At 47.7% G+C, this 16,676-nt stretch overlaps 1 long non-coding RNA gene across 1 annotated transcript in view; it reads right to left on the bottom strand.

Moving 5' to 3' along the window:
- Positions 1 to 15,987, bottom strand: part of LOC134956989 (uncharacterized) — a 38,264-nt gene extending 22,277 nt beyond the window's left edge. The window contains exon 1 of the long non-coding RNA XR_010186362.1: positions 15,867 to 15,987. This is a non-coding gene — a long non-coding RNA (uncharacterized LOC134956989). The remainder of the gene's footprint in view (positions 1 to 15,866) is intronic.
- Positions 15,988 to 16,676: the final 689 nt, after the last annotated feature.

Below are 16,676 nucleotides of genomic sequence, written 5' to 3'. Positions count from 1 at the left end.
CCACAGGTATGGATAGATAGTATACTTGACGACACAGAGGTAGGTAGAGCAGTGGCCTACTGTACCGTATTGCTATCTATTATATACTGGTGGTCTGCAAACTGTGCAAAACTGAAATGCACCACAGGTATGGATGGATAGTATACTTGACGACACAAAGGTAGGTAGAGCAGTGGCCTTCTGTACCGTACTCCTATATATTATATACTGGTGGTCAGCAAAATTATGCACTGTACTCCTACTATATACTACAATGCAGCACAGATATGGAGCGTTTTTCAGGCAGAGAACGTATAATACTGGTGGTCACTGGTCAGCAAAACTCTGCACTATACTCCTCCTATATAATACTGCTGGTCCCCAGTCCCCACAATAAAGCAGTGTGAGCACAGATATATGCAGCACACTGAGCACAGATATGGAGCGTTTTTCAGGCAGAGAACGTATAATACTGGTGGTCACTGGTCAGCAAAACTCTGCACTGTACTCCTCCTATATAATACTGCTGGTCCCCAGTCCCCACAATAAAGCAGTGTGAGCACAGATTTATGCAGCACACTGAGCACAGATATGGAGCGTTTTGCAGGCAGAGAACGTATAATACTGGTGGTCACTGGTCAGCAAAACTCTGCACTGTACTCCTCCTATATAATACTGCTGGTCCCCAGTCCCCACAATAAAGCAGTGTGAGCACAGATATATACAGCACACTGAGCACAGATATGGAGCGTTTTTCAGGCAGAGAACGTATAATACTGGTGGTCACTGGTCAGCAATACTCTGCAATGTACTCCTCCTATATAATACTGCTGGTCCCCAGTCCCCACAATAAAGCAGTGTGAGCACAGATATATGCAGCACACTGAGCACAGATATGGAGCGTTTTTCAGGCAGAGAACGTATAATACTGGTGGTCACTGGTCAGCAAAACTCTGCACTGTACTCCTCCTATATAATACTGCTGGTCCCCAGTCCCCACAATAAAGCAGTGTGAGCACAGATATATGCAGCACACTGAGCACAGATATGGAGCGTTTTTCAGGCAGAGAACGTATAATACTGGTGGTCACTTGTCAGCAAAACTCTGCACTGTACTCCTCCTATATAATACTGCTGGTCCCTAGTCCCCACAATAAAGCAGTGTGAGCACAGATATATGCAGCACACTGAGCACAGATATGGAGCGTTTTTCAGGCAGACAACGTATAATACTGGTGGTCACTGGTCAGCAAAACTCTGCACTGTACTCCTCCTATATAATACTGCTGGTCCCCAGTCCCCACAATAAAGCAGTGTGAGCACAGATATATGCAGCACACTGAGCACAGATATGGAGCGTTTTTCAGGCAGAGAACGTATAATACTGGTGGTCACTGGTCAGCAAAACTCTGCACTGTACTCCTCCTATATAATACTGCTGGTCCCCAGTCCCCACAATAAAGCAGTGTGAGCACAGATATATGCAGCACACTGAGCACAGATATGGAGCGTTTTTCAGGCAGACAACGTATAATACTGGTGGTCACTGGTCAGCAAAACTCTGCACTGTACTCCTCCTATATAATACTGCTGGTCCCCAGTCCCCACAATAAAGCAGTGTGAGCACAGATATACTGTATGCAGCACACTGAGCACAGATATGGAGCGTTTTTCAGGCAGAGAACGTATAATACTGGTGGTCACTGGTCAGCAAAACTCTGCACTGTACTCCTTCTATATAATACTGCTGGTCCCCAGTCCCCACAATAAAGCAGTGTGAGCACAGATATATGCAGCACACTGAGCACAGATATGGAGCGTTTTTCAGGCAGAGAACGTATAATACTGGTGGTCACTGGTCAGCAAAACTCTGCAATGTACTCCTCCTATATAATACCGCTGGTCCACAGTCCTCACAATAAAGCAGTGTGAGCACAGATATATGCAGCACACTGAGCACAGATATGGAGCGTTTTTCAGGCAGAGAACGTATAATACTGGTGGTCACTGGTCAGCAAAACTCTGCACTGTACTCCTCCTATATAATACTGCTGGTCCCCAGTCCCCACAATAAAGCAGTGTGAGCACAGATATATGCAGCACACTGAGCACAGATATGGAGCGTTTTTCAGGCAGAGAACGTATAATACTGGTGGTCACTGGTCAGCAAAACTCTGCACTGTACTCCTATATAATACTGCTGGTCCCCAGTCCCCACAATAAAGCAGTGTGAGCACAGATATATGCAGCACACTGAGCACAGATATGGAGCGTTTTTCAGGCAGACAACGTATAATACTGGTGGTCACTGGTCAGCAAAACTCTGCACTGTACTCCTCCTATATAATACTGCTGGTCCCCAGTCCCCACAATAAAGCAGTGTGAGCACAGATATATGCAGCACACTGAGCACAGATATGGAGCGTTTTTCAGGCAGAGAACGTATAATACTGGTGGTCACTGGTCAGCAAAACTCTGCACTGTACTCCTCCTATATAATACTGCTGGTCCCCAGTCCCCACAATAAAGCAGTGTGAGCACAGATATATGCAGCACACTGAGCACAGATATGGAGCGTTTTGCAGGCAGAGAACGTATAATACTGGTGGTCACTGGTCAGCAAAACTCTGCACTGTACTCCTCCTATATAATACTGCTGGTCCCCAGTCCCCACAATAAAGCAGTGTGAGCACAGATATATGCAGCACACTGAGCACAGATATGGAGCGTTTTTCAGGCAGACAACGTATAATACTGGTGGTCACTGGTCAGCAAAACTCTGCACTGTACTCCTCCTATATAATACTGCTGGTCCCCAGTCCCCACAATAAAGCAGTGTGAGCACAGATATATGCAGCACACTGAGCACAGATATGGAGCGTTTTTCAGGCAGAGAACGTATAATACTGGTGGTCACTGGTCAGCAAAACTCTGCACTGTACTCCTCCTATATAATACTGCTGGTCCCCAGTCCCCACAATAAAGCAGTGTGAGCACAGATATATGCAGCACACTGAGCACAGATATGGAGCGTTTTGCAGGCAGAGAACGTATAATACTGGTGGTCACTGGTCAGCAAAACTCTGCACTGTACTCCTCCTATATAATACTGCTGGTCCCCAGTCCCCACAATAAAGCAGTGTGAGCACAGATATATGCAGCACACTGAGCACAGATATGGAGTGTTTTTCAGGCAGAGAACGTATAATACTGGTGGTCACTGGTCAGCAAAACTCTGCACTGTACTCCTCCTATATAATACTGCTGGTCCCCAGTCCCCACGATAAAGCAGTGTGAGCACAGATATATGCAGCACAGTGAGCACAGATATGGAGCGTTTTTCAGGCAGACAACGTATAATACTGGTGGTCACTGGTCAGCAAAACTCTGCACTGTACTCCTCCTTTAATACTGCTGGTCCCCAGAATAAAGATATTTGCTCTGCAGCCCCCTGAAACAAGGTGAGAGGACTATCATTTCCAATGCACGAGTGAAAAATGGCGGCGACGCGCGGCTCCTTATATAGAATCCGAATCTCGCGAGAATCCGACAGCGGGATGATGACGTTCAGGCGCGCTCGGGTTAACCGAGCAAGGCGGGAGGATCCGATTCTGCCTCGGACCCGTGTAAAAAGGGTGAAGTTCGGGGGGTTCGGATTCCGAGGAACCGAACCCGCTCATCACTACTTGGAATGCTAACATTTAGAGGAAACTGAATAAAATGCTTAATAATAAATATATCTGCCTGTAATGTAATCAGCAAAACTGGCTGTAAAACAATGTCAGCATTATTTGTTCTGCTGAAAAAAAAGTAGATATTTCACATAACTCATTTATATTTCAAAAGACCATCTCAAAGAACAAGATTGTCTTTTTTTATTCTATTTCATGGGCTTGACATCCCCAAATCTTTTTCACAATATTCTTTTTTTTCTATTTCTCTAATATGTACCAAGATATACTTCTATCTGATTTAATTAAATAAGTTTTGAATTACACATTTCTCTTTCCGTCTTGACCCTTGCGTTTCACTCCTGCCTCCTCTCCATATTCCAATGTCAAGAGGGGACATACAGTATATTTCTGCAGTCAGCAAGAAATCCAGAGGAGATAGTAAAGTTACTAGTAAATCCCAGGGATATACGCACCTTATATACATTTATGGAAAGATATATTACAGTAGGTAGATCCAGGGCAGTAGAGAGCCTGGCTGGACCCAGGTACTTTTCAGGGGGCTTGGCGTAAACACAGGAGGCTTGGCCATGCACCCTTAGAAAAAAATACAGAAAAATATAGTATTTAAGTGCCTCCCTGTCCACAGTGCAGCCCAGCACACAACAGCGTGTGTTGGGCTGAGAAGAAGAGCTGTAGCTGCCAGGTAAGTGGTAGAGTGGTCCTGGGCCCCTCCATCAGACCTGGGCCCCAGAAATTAGTAACCTCTCCCCCCCATCTCGGCACCACTGGGAAGACCAAGATTTGTATATGGTTTCATAAACAGTGCAACCTGGCTTGGGATCAGTACTAAATCCCGCTGGACGGGATCCCGGTGGTCGAAATAACGACCACAGAATCCCGACAGGGGTGGCGAGCGGAGCGCAGCCCCTTGCGGGCTCGCTTCGCTCGCCACGCTCGGCACACTATTTTATTCTCCCTCTATGGGTGTCGTGGACACCCACGGAGGGAGAATATGTTGGGATTGCGGCGGTCGGGATCCCGGCGTCGGTATTTCGACCGCCGGGATCCCGTCCAGCGGGATATTGACCGCATCCCCCTGGCTTCACCGTAACTAGGATGGTGAGACATGTGCCACCGAACAGGGCACCGCAGGGCAAAGGGCGCTGCTCTGCAGTACCTGTCAATTTTCTGTTTTAATCAATCTCACTTGCAACTTTCTCCTCTTTAATCCCTGGTATCACTTCCCCACTACAATCCGCCCCTCACGTCCCTAAGTACCTTCAGTCACATTTAAGGCACACATTTCAAAATACTCTTATATTTCCCATACAGGAGCAAATAACTCTACGAATAAGATGTGTGACTGCAATATAAAATGTCATGGGTTTGAATCCTGGGTAACTTAAATGAAAAAGATTAAAATAAAGAAGGTGCTTTAAATAAAGGAGGATATGACTGTAGGTCCTGGGTATGACTGCTAAAGATGTGTGATTTATAATAAAGGAAAATGTAACTACAGATGGAGCCTACCTTATCTTTGCTGGCTGAGGCGCACACGTTAACTCCCGGCGTGACTAGGTGATCCGGCCACCTAGTCACACCGGGAGGGCACAGAGCCACTTCCCATTGTAAGCGTCTCTGTCCGGGCGCGCGCCCGCCCGCCCAGATGGAGACGCTCTCCATTCAAGTCAATGGGGAGCGCCTCCGTCCAGGCGTGCCCGCCCGTCCAGACGGAGGCGCTCACAGTGACTAGGTTTGCCCAGGCGGGCGCGCCTAGTCACAGACGGAGCCATGATTAGACTTGCGCGCCCGGATGTAGACGCTCCCCATTCACTTGAATGGAGAGCGTCTCCGACCAGGCGGGCGCACGCCCAGAGATGTTTACAATGGGAAGTGGCTTTGTGCACTCCCGGCGTGACTAGGTGGACGGATCGCCTAGTCATGCCGGAAGTGCACGTCTCAGCCAGCAAAGATAGGGGAGGCTCCATCTGTATATATATATATATATATATACATACACACACACACACACACACACACACACACACACACGCAGGAGAACTAGTGATGTCAGTGTACTCTGGCCCCCCTGCACCACCCCCCTTAATCTGGCTATGCTCACTCTACACCTATTGTTTCTATTTCTCATGTTTTCAATTGGGGAACACTGTGTGACACATTGGGGTATGGTGGATCCTCCCTAGAATCATAGTTGGGCGGAGGGGGTCTTCCCTAGGGATGGCTGACATCGTAGACATGGGTCTCGATGGGAAGTGTTTGCTATCTGTTCATACACATGCTCACTGGCAGGCTATCACACTGTGTGCAGAAGCCCGCCATATTCAGCAGCCATCTTAGGAGCTTAAGGTACTCGCTTTCTGTACCATGGCTGCTGGGAGATACCAGGTTTATTGAGTGGGTTTATTTTTGTTTTGTTTTTTGAACTGTTAAGTTCTCTCTGCAGATCTGGATGAGATAGTTACCCAGAAACGGGCAGAGTCAGACCATAAAGTCCATGCCTCAGCATGGAGGTGACAATCTATGCTGCTGATGGATGTATTTTGAACTTGTCTTAGGTGCTTTCCATTTAAATTCCAGATTCTGGAATTTTTAAGCATGTTACAGGCGCAGACTAATTGCTGTGAGGGGAAGCAGCGGTCTACTTGCTCTGTCCTGGTGGGAAATTAGAATGAAATAGAGAACATTACGCACGGGAGAGGTCTTCTTACCTTACTTATTGAACCACCCTCATAATAATATCCACAGATGTGAAATAGAAAAAGAAGCAATATTCAAATCAACAAGGAAAGGATCCAAAAGAGGCAGATGTCCATGCCTATAAAATGGGACAGTCATGAGTGTCCCGGGTTAAAGGGATAATATGGTAAGCCTACAGATGTCCAATGTTTCTAAACTTAGGCCCAATTCAGACCTGATCGCTGCTGTGAGTTTTTGCACAGCGGGCGATTGTCGATAGACTGCGCATGTGTATGTATCGTAATGCGCACGCGCATCAGCAAATAACAGGTATTGCCAGTAGTGATGAGCGGGTTCGGTTCCTCGGAAACCGAACCCACCCGAACTTCACCCATTTAACCCGAGCGCGCCCGAACGTCATCATCCCGCTGTTGGATTCTTGCGAGATTCGGATTCTATATAAGCAGCCGCGCGTCGCCGCCATTTTCACTCGTGCATTGGTAATGTTAGGGAGAGGACGTGGCTGGCGTCCTCTCCGTTTATTGTTGAACTTGATTGATTGTGCTTTATTGCTTAATTGTGGGGAGGACTGGGGAGCAGCTGTATAATATAGGAGGAGTACAGTGCAGAGTTTTGCTGATCAGTGACCACCAGTTTTATCCGTTCTCTGCCTGAAAAAAACGCTCCATATCTGTGCTCAGTGTGCTGCATATATTTGTGCTCACACTGCTTAATTGTGGGGAATTGATTGTGCTTTATTGCTTAATTGTGGGGAGGACTGGGGAGCAGCTGTATTATATAGGAGGAGTACAGTGCAGAGTTTTGCTGACCAGTGACCACCAGTATACGTTGTCTGCCTGAAAAACACTCCATATCTATGCTGCATTGTAGACAGTATATAGTAGGAGTACAGTGCATAATTTTGCTGACTACCAGTTTATAATATATAGGAGTACGGTACAGAAGGCCACTGCTGTACCTACCTCTGTGTCGTCAAGTATACTATCCATCCATACCTGTGGTGCATTTCAGTTTTGCACAGTTTGCTGACCACCAGTATATAATATATAGCATTACGGTACAGTAGGCCACTGCTGTATCTACCTCTGTGTCGTCAAGTATACTATCCATCCATACCTGTGGTGCATTTCAGTTTTGTACAGTTTGCTGACCACCAGTATATAATATATAGCATTACGGTACAGTAGGCCACTGCTGTACCTACCTCTGTGTCGTCAAGTATACTATCCATCTATACCTGTGGTGCATTTCATTTTTGCACAGTTTGCTGACCACCAGTATATAATATATAGCAGTACGGTACAGTAGGCCACTGCTGTACCTACCTCTGTGTCGTCAAGTATACTATCCATCCATACCTGTGGTGCATTTCATTTTTGCACAGTTTGCTGACCACCAGTATATAATATAAAGCAGTACGGTACAGTAGGCCACTGCTGTACCTACCTCTGTGTTGTCAAGTATACTATCCATCCATACCTGTGGTGCATTTCAGTTTTGCACAGTTTGCTGACCACCAGTATATAATATATAGCATTATGGTACAGTAGGCCACTGCTGTACCTACCTCTGTGTCGTCAAGTATACTATCCATCCATACCTGTGGTGCATTTCATTTTTGCACAGTTTGCTGACCACCAGTATATAATATATAGCAGTACGGTACAGTAGGCCACTGCTGTACCTACCTCTGTGTCGTCAAGTATACTATCCATCCATACCTGTGGTGCATTTCAGTTTTGCACAGTTTGCTGACCACCAGTATATAATATATAGCAGTACGGTACAGTAGGCCACTGCTCTACCTACCTCTGTGTCGTCAAGTCTACTATCCATCCATACCTGTGGTGCATTTCAGTTGTGCGCAGTATATATAGTAGTTAGAGATGAGCGCCGGAAATTTTTCGGGTTTTGTGTTTTGGTTTTGGGTTCGGTTCCGCGGCCGTGTTTTGGGTTCGACCGCGTTTTGGCAAAACCTCACCGAATTTTTTTTGTCGGATTCGGGTGTGTTTTGGATTCGGGTGTTTTTTTCAAAAAACCCTAAAAAACAGCTTAAATCATAGAATTTGGGGGTCATTTTGATCCCAAAGTATTATTAACCTCAAAAACCATAATTTACACTCATTTTCAGTCTATTCTGAATACCTCACACCTCACAATATTATTTTTAGTCCTAAAATTTGCACCGAGGTCGCTGTGTGAGTAAGATAAGCGACCCTAGTGGCCGACACAAACACCGGGCCCATCTAGGAGTGGCACTGCAGTGTCACGCAGGATGTCCCTGCCAAAAAACCCTCCCCAAACAGCACATGACGCAAAGAAAAAAAGAGGCGCAATGAGGTAGCTGACTGTGTGAGTAAGATAAGCGACCCTAGTGGCCGACACAAACACCGGGCCCATCTAGGAGTGGCACTGCAGTGTCACGCAGGATGTCCCTTCCAAAAAACCCTCCCCAAACAGCACATGACGCAAAGAAAAAAAGAGGCGCAATGAGGTAGCTGACTGTGTGAGTAAGATAAGCGACCCTAGTGGCCGACACAAACACCGGGCCCATCTAGGAGTGGCACTGCAGTGTCACGCAGGATGGCCCTTCCAAAAAACCCTCCCCAAACAGCACATGACGCAAAGAAAAAAAGAGGCGCAATGAGGTAGCTGACTGTGTGAGTAAGATAAGCGACCCTAGTGGCCGACACAAACACCGGGCCCATCTAGGAGTGGCACTGCAGTGTCACGCAGGATGGCCCTTCCAAAAAACCCTCCCCAAACAGCACATGACGCAAAGAAAAAAAGAGGCGCAATGAGGTAGCTGACTGTGTGAGTAAGATAAGCGACCCTAGTGGCCGACACAAACACCGGGCCCATCTAGGAGTGGCACTGCAGTGTCACGCAGGATGGCCCTTCCAAAAAACCCTCCCCAAACAGCACATGACGCAAAGAAAAAAAGAGGCGCAATGAGGTAGCTGACTGTGTGAGTAAGATAAGCGACCCTAGTGGCCGACACAAACACCGGGCCCATCTAGGAGTGGCACTGCAGTGTCACGCAGGATGGCCCTTCCAAAAAACCCTCCCCAAACAGCACATGACGCAAAGAAAAAAAGAGGCGCAATGAGGTAGCTGACTGTGTGAGTAAGATAAGCGACCCTAGTGGCCGACACAAACACCGGGCCCATCTAGGAGTGGCACTGCAGTGTCACGCAGGATGGCCCTTCCAAAAAACCCTCCCCAAACAGCACATGACGCAAAGAAAAAAAGAGGCGCAATGAGGTAGCTGACTGTGTGAGTAAGATAAGCGACCCTAGTGGCCGACACAAACACCGGGCCCATCTAGGAGTGGCACTGCAGTGTCACGCAGGATGGCCCTTCCAAAAAACCCTCCCCAAACAGCACATGACGCAAAGAAAAATAAAAGAAAAAAGAGGTGCAAGATGGAATTGTCCTTGGGCCCTCCCACCCACCCTTATGTTGTATAAACAGGACATGCACACTTTAACCAACCCATCATTTCAGTGACAGGGTCTGCCACACGACTGTGACTGATATGACGGGTTGGTTTGGACCCCCCCCAAAAAAGAAGCAATTAATCTCTCCTTGCACAAACTGGCTCTACAGAGGCAAGATGTCCACCTCATCATCATCCTCCAATCAGGGCCGGTGCAAGGCTTCTCGGCACCCTAGGCAAAACTTCTGCCTCCCCCCCCCCCCCCCCCCCCCCCCCACACTACCCACACCCACCCGCCCCTCAGGTCAAAGTGTGGAAGTGGCTTCTTAGAAGTTCCACAGCTGTCAAAAAGAGCCCGTCCCCTAATAAAAATATGTAAAAAAAATAAAAAATACACGCTTACAGATTCCGCTGATACATACACACTTACTGACACAGATACACTACCAGCACTTACTGACACAGACATCACTTGTTGGCACATACATACTTACTGACAGACACCCCCTAACTGACATAGACACTAGTTACTGGCAGATACCTCTTACTGACACATATGACCCTTACTGACAAATACCCCTGACATAGACACCAGTTATTGGCACATACATACCCAGACATACCTTACTGACACAAAAATTTACTGACACAGATACTTACTGACATATACCCTTTACTGATACACACACTACTTACTGATATACAGTATACCCCTTACTGACACCACTTACTGGCATGTACATAGACACCCTTTGCTGACAAAGATACAACTTACTGACACCACTTACCGACACAAAAGCTTACTGACACAAACATACACACTACTTACTCACACACTACTTACTGACACACACGCACCACTTACTGACACACACACGCGCACACACACACCACTTACTGACACACGCACCACTTACTGACACAAATGCACAGACACCACTTACTGACACAAATGCACATACTACACAGACACCACTTTCTGACACAAATGCACATACTACACAGAGACCACTTACTGACACAAATGCACAGACACCACTTACTGACACAAATGTACATACTACACAGACACCACTTTCTGACACGAACGCACAGACACCACTTACTGACACACAAACTACACAGACACCACTTACTGTCACAAACACAGACACCACTTACTGACGGACACACACACACACCCTACATAGACACCACTTACTGACACACACACACACACCCTACATAGACACCACTTACTGGCAAGAATGCAGACACCACTCACTGACACACACACATGCACCACTTACTGACACAAATGCACATACTACACAGACATCACTTTCTGACACAAATGCAGACACCACTTACTGACACACACACACACACACACACACACACACACACACACACACACACACACACACACACCACTTACTGGCAAGAATGCAGACACCACTTACTGACACACGCACCACTTACTGACACAAATGCACATACTACACAGACACCACTTACTGACACACACGCACCACTTACTGACACAAATGCACAGACACCACTTACTAACAGCCTGCAGGCTAGAGTAAAATCTCTTACCATCTCCTGAAACTTTCACACTGACATCTTCTCAAAACATTCTTTGACCTGGACATTTCTCCACAGAACACTTGAACATTGCAGCCCTGTGTAACATGATGAAAGCAATCTCGGGAGGGGGGAGGGTAACATGAGAGATGCAATCGTGGGGGAAGGGGGTGTAATATGCCGAAGGCAATTGCGGGAGGGGGGGGAGTAACAAGCGGCAGGCAAACGCGGGATGGGGGCGGGTTACATGCGGCAGGCAATCAAGGGAGGGGGGCGGGTAACATGTGGGAAACAAGCGCGGGAGGGAGGGCGGGCAAGTAACCTGCGGCAGGCAATCGCTGGAAGCAGTGCCAGATTAAGGTCCACATGGGCATGGAGCTGACATTTAACAAGGGCCTATTGTGTGCCGCCTCACAGATGTTCTCCTGGGCAAGCAGGGAGGGATGTGGTGGAGCACTATATCACTGCACTATTTTTGCACACCATGGGTGGGATGTACTAAACAGAAAATGCAGTAAACCACCAACTACCACATTTTCCGAATGTACCAACAGCTGGCTGCCAAGATCCCTCCCAGCATGCCCTGCGGCCGCCCCATCACTCTGTGCATGTGCAGAACAACTCCCGGGAGTCTCTGTCTACCAACGGCAATTTCCTGGCCTCTTCGTAGGAGATGCGGTGGCTGGCTTGCGTGACCTCCTGGATGACGCAGCTGGCCGATGGTGTCATGTGTGATCCTTGGATGTAGCAATGGATCACAAATACATGCAGGAGGCAACAACAAAGGGTGAATACCATGGGTGCGCAAAGAGGCTGCTAATCGTCACAGTGGAAAGAGTGTCACCCACACTCAAGAAATTGGGTTTTTGTAGACAGATCCACCACACAAAAAGCCCACACACAAGTACTTAGAATACAGATTCCTTAAACATCATAGAAGATTCCTCATTGGAGTTCACTCTGTATCAGTTGTTAATCAATACAAAGGTACAAAACAAATACACAGACATAGGGCCTAACTCAGACCGGATGGCAGCGGCAAAATTGTTCTCTATTGGGCAAAACCATGTGCACTGCAGGTGGGGCAGATGTAACGTGCAAAGAGAGTTAATTTGAGTGGGGTGTGTTCATACTGCAATCTAAATTGCAGTGTAAAAATTAAGCAGTCAGTATTTACCCTGCACAGAAACATTATAACTCGCCCAAATCTAACTCTCTCTGCATGTGTTACACCTGCCCCACCTGCACTGCACATGGCTTTGCCCATTAGAGAAAAATTCTGCTGCTGCGATCAGGTCTGAATTAGGCCATTAATGTAATACTGGTAACCAAATTCACAAGTAGAAACACATACTGCAGTGTATAATCGTATCAGAACCTATGGTGTACACTTTGGGGGTCATTCAGAATTGTTCGCTCGTTGCAGATTTTCGCAACGGAGCGAATAGCCCGAAAATGCGCATGCGCATGGTACGCAGCGCGCCTGCGCCAAGTTATTTAACACAAAACTTAGGTATTTTACTCACGGCATAACAAAGCTTTTCCATCGCTCTGCTGATCGTAGTGTGATTGACAGGAAGTGGGTGTTTCTGGGCGGAAACTGGCCGTTTTATGGGAGTGTGCGGAAAAACGCAGGCGTGCTAGTTGAAAACGCAGGAGTGTCTGCAGAAACGGGGGAGTGGCTGGAGCGAACGCTGGGCGTGTTTGTGACGTCAAACCAGGAACGAAAAGGACTGAGCTGGTCGCAATGGAAGAGTAAGTCTGGAGCTACTCAGAAACTGCGGGGTAATCGTTACGAGAAAATTAGCGAAGCTTTCGTTAGCAATTCTGCTAAGCTAAGATACACTCCCAGTAGGCGGCGGCTTAGCGTGTGCAATGCTGCTAAAAGCAGCTAGCGAGCGAACAACTCGGAATCACCCCCTTTATGTAGACAATTGTAGCCAATGTGAACGGAAACAAGCCGTTTTAAGGGACCGGGTCACCATTTTTATTAGTTCTTTAGTCGGTAGTCACACCGGATCACATGTAATTCAAAAGAAGACTCTCCATAGTGTAAAACCAAACATGACATTTATTAAAAACATACAAACAGCAAAAAGGATGCTTACCAAAGTAATTTGTCTACCAGTAAAAGCAGACAAAAAAGCATAAAACAGTCAAGTATATCCAAATGACAATGCAGATAATTGGACCCCTACCAGAGGGAAATGTCTGCTTTCTAGGGTAGACACAAGCGCATGAACCTTGGAGAAACTCGGGCATCCCTGGCCTCATACTGCTGCACTACCTCCTCACACTACATCACTGATACATCCCTGCATTATATCACTACCTCGCCACACTACATCACTAAGGGCCCCATTTATCATGGATTACATATTGAATGCGATCTGTGCGGGATCTTACCACCCAGGATCGCATTGCAATATGTGATCCCTTCGGGTGGATGTATCACCCGGCACCCGCAGGGACAGGGGCTCCGAAAGGAGCCTGTCCCTGCGATGTGCTCTGCCTACTGCTGGGGTTCTTGCAACATGTACGGTCACAAGTGACCGCAATGCACTGAAGCCATTTCCGGCACAGGGTACCGAGGAACCCAGACTGAACTTTTTTATGCAAACTGTAGCCCATAGGCTACAATAAGCTACCGCAATCAATACACTAAATCAGGTTATAGAAAATTGTAGCTTGAACATAACTGCCTTTCAGGGCAGATAAATTGAATTATGATTTGTTTATGAGTAAACAGCAGGCAAACCCCTGCACGCTCACTTCAACCTAGCTTTATCTGGAGAAGAGGAAGAAGAAGGTGAACTGCTTAATATGGAGTGATCAGTGTTATAGTGCTGGGTGTGGAGGGGGCAATTATGTAGGGCTTGTGGTGTAGTGCAGTAAAGTAATGCTGGTTAAGGAGACATTATTAATGTGAATACAAAAAAAGTAGTTTTAGGTATGGTTGGGTCAAAGGGGTATTGAAGAAAAGTAGTAATGGGCATGAAGGGTACAGGGGGTAGTGTAGAGTGGTAGTGATAAGGCATGAGGGGTCAGGTGTAGTGTACAGAGGTAGTGGCGGGCATGGAGTAACGGGGGTAGTGCAGAGTGGTAGTGATTAGCAAGGGGGGGTCAGGTGTAGTGTACAGAGGTAGTGGTGCGCATGGAGGGGACAGGGGGGTAGTGCAGAGTTGTAGTAGTGGGTCATGGGGTGACAGGAGGTAGTTCAGTGTGGTAGTACTGGGTCATGGGGTAGTGCAGAGTGGTAGTGGTTAGTATGGAGGACACACACTTATGTCAGCAGCTGTTTGGGGGGTAGGGAGAGTGAAAAAGTGCATGAATGATGTTTTGAACTAGAGTGCCATCATGATTGGGGATAAAACTGCAGGGAGAAGGCTCCAGTTACCTGGTTCTGTCCTGCTGGGGCTGACAGCATACCTCATGGTGACAGAATGGGAGTAGTGGGTCTGATTGTGAAGATATGGGGGTATTCCTGCTAGTGAGTGATAGTGCAGACTGTGTCCTCCCTCCCATGTGCTACTGAGACAATCATGTGTGTTACTTTGTCCAGGACAGGTTACTTACAATGCTTCCATATACAGAGAATGAAGTGCTCTCTATAGGCAGTGCTTCCAAAGGCAGGCAGAGTAATCTTCTAACTCCCAGGTACTGTAGTAGCAGGGAGGAGCTCTACAGGAGTCGTCCCAGTGTGCACACTGCATCAGCTGTCTGTCTCACGTTTCTTTATGGACATGCACTCAGACCTGTATTGTGGAGCAGAGAATCTCCATGTCCCAGTCTCCACTGTCCCATGCACCGTGGTCGTGCAGCAGCAGATTAACCCAGTGCATCCCATTAACCCCTGCATCGCCCACACTGCCTCCTGTACATACATAATATCAGGCGACCTCTAGCTTCAGGCACCTCCCGCCCTGCTCCTTCTGCCTGTCAGTTCTCATGGATGGCCGGTGCATGCTTTTGAGAGCAAGCATGTCTACAACGGCACAGGAGCAGTGACAGCACCCGCTGGTAACTGGCCCTACATCTTAGGCAGTACAGCCCCAAAGGATTTACCCCATTCTCTGCCTGGCCAGTCTTACTGGTGACTCTCCTGCTGTGGGCCTTTTTTTACTGGGGGCCTGGAGCTGCAGCTCCACCCGCCCCATTTTTAATCCGTCCCTGGCTGGAAGGGGGGCGGGTAACATGCGGGAGACAAGCGCTGGAGGGAGGGTGAGTAACATGCGGCTGGCAATCGCTAGAAGGGGGGCGGGTAACATGCGGGAGGGGCACAGCTAATATGCAGAATGCAATGAGGGCGTCTGAATTAATGAGGGTGCAGTCGTAGTACGGGGCAGGAAATTACCGTGTTCCATCGCGTGCGGGGGAGGGAGGGTTGAATTTCAGACAGAGGAGCAGTCAGCACGCAGACACTGACAGTGTTACTACTGATTTAACATAACAATGTCTGCCCTGCTCATCACCTGATGGGTTACACTTACCAACCAATGTAACACAGACATCAGTGCCGTGGTGGTTGATAACAGCAGCATCCCTGCTTCATAGTCTCTTAAGGAAGAGAATGAAGGAAGGGAAGCAATCTTTCATCGGCAGCATGATGCGGCTCCGCCCTCCAGTGGCCGGCGCTCATAGGCAGCTGCCTAAAGCTGCCTAGTGGTGGCGCCGGCCCTGCCTCCAATATATCACCGTGTACATCCCCCTCCTCACAGATTATCAATTCGTCCCCACTGGAATCCACCATCTCAGCTCCCTGTGTACTTTGTGGAGGCAATTGCTGCTGGTCAATGTCTCCGCGGAGGAATTGATTATAATTCATTTTAATGAACATCATCTTCTCCACATTTTCTGGATGTAACCTCGTACGCCGATTGCTGACAAGGTGAGCGGCGGCACTAAACACTCTTTCGGAGTACACACTTGTGGGAGGGCAACTTAGGTAGAATAAAGCCAGTTTGTGCAAGGGCCTCCAAATTGCCTCTTTTTCCTGCCAGTATACGTACGGACTGTGTGACGTGCCTACTTGGATGCGGTCACTCATATAATCCTCCACCATTCTTTCAATGTTGAGAGAATCATATGCAGTGACAGTAGACGACATGTCCGTAATCGTTGTCAGGTCCTTCAGTCCGGACCAGATGTCAGCATCAGCAGTCGCTCCAGACTGCCCTGCATCACCGCCAGCGGGTGGGCTCGGAATTCTGAGCCTTTTCCTCGCACCCCCAGTTGCGGGAGAATGTGAAGGAGGAGATGTTGACAGGTCGCGTTCCGCTTGACTTGACAATTTTCTCACC

The sequence above is a fragment of the Pseudophryne corroboree genome, chromosome 9 (assembly GCF_028390025.1).
Source record: "Pseudophryne corroboree isolate aPseCor3 chromosome 9, aPseCor3.hap2, whole genome shotgun sequence".
In the NCBI taxonomy this organism is placed as follows: domain Eukaryota; kingdom Metazoa; phylum Chordata; class Amphibia; order Anura; family Myobatrachidae; genus Pseudophryne; species Pseudophryne corroboree.
Note: the sequence above shows the minus strand (reverse complement) of the source record. Positions and strands in the feature narration are given on the sequence as shown.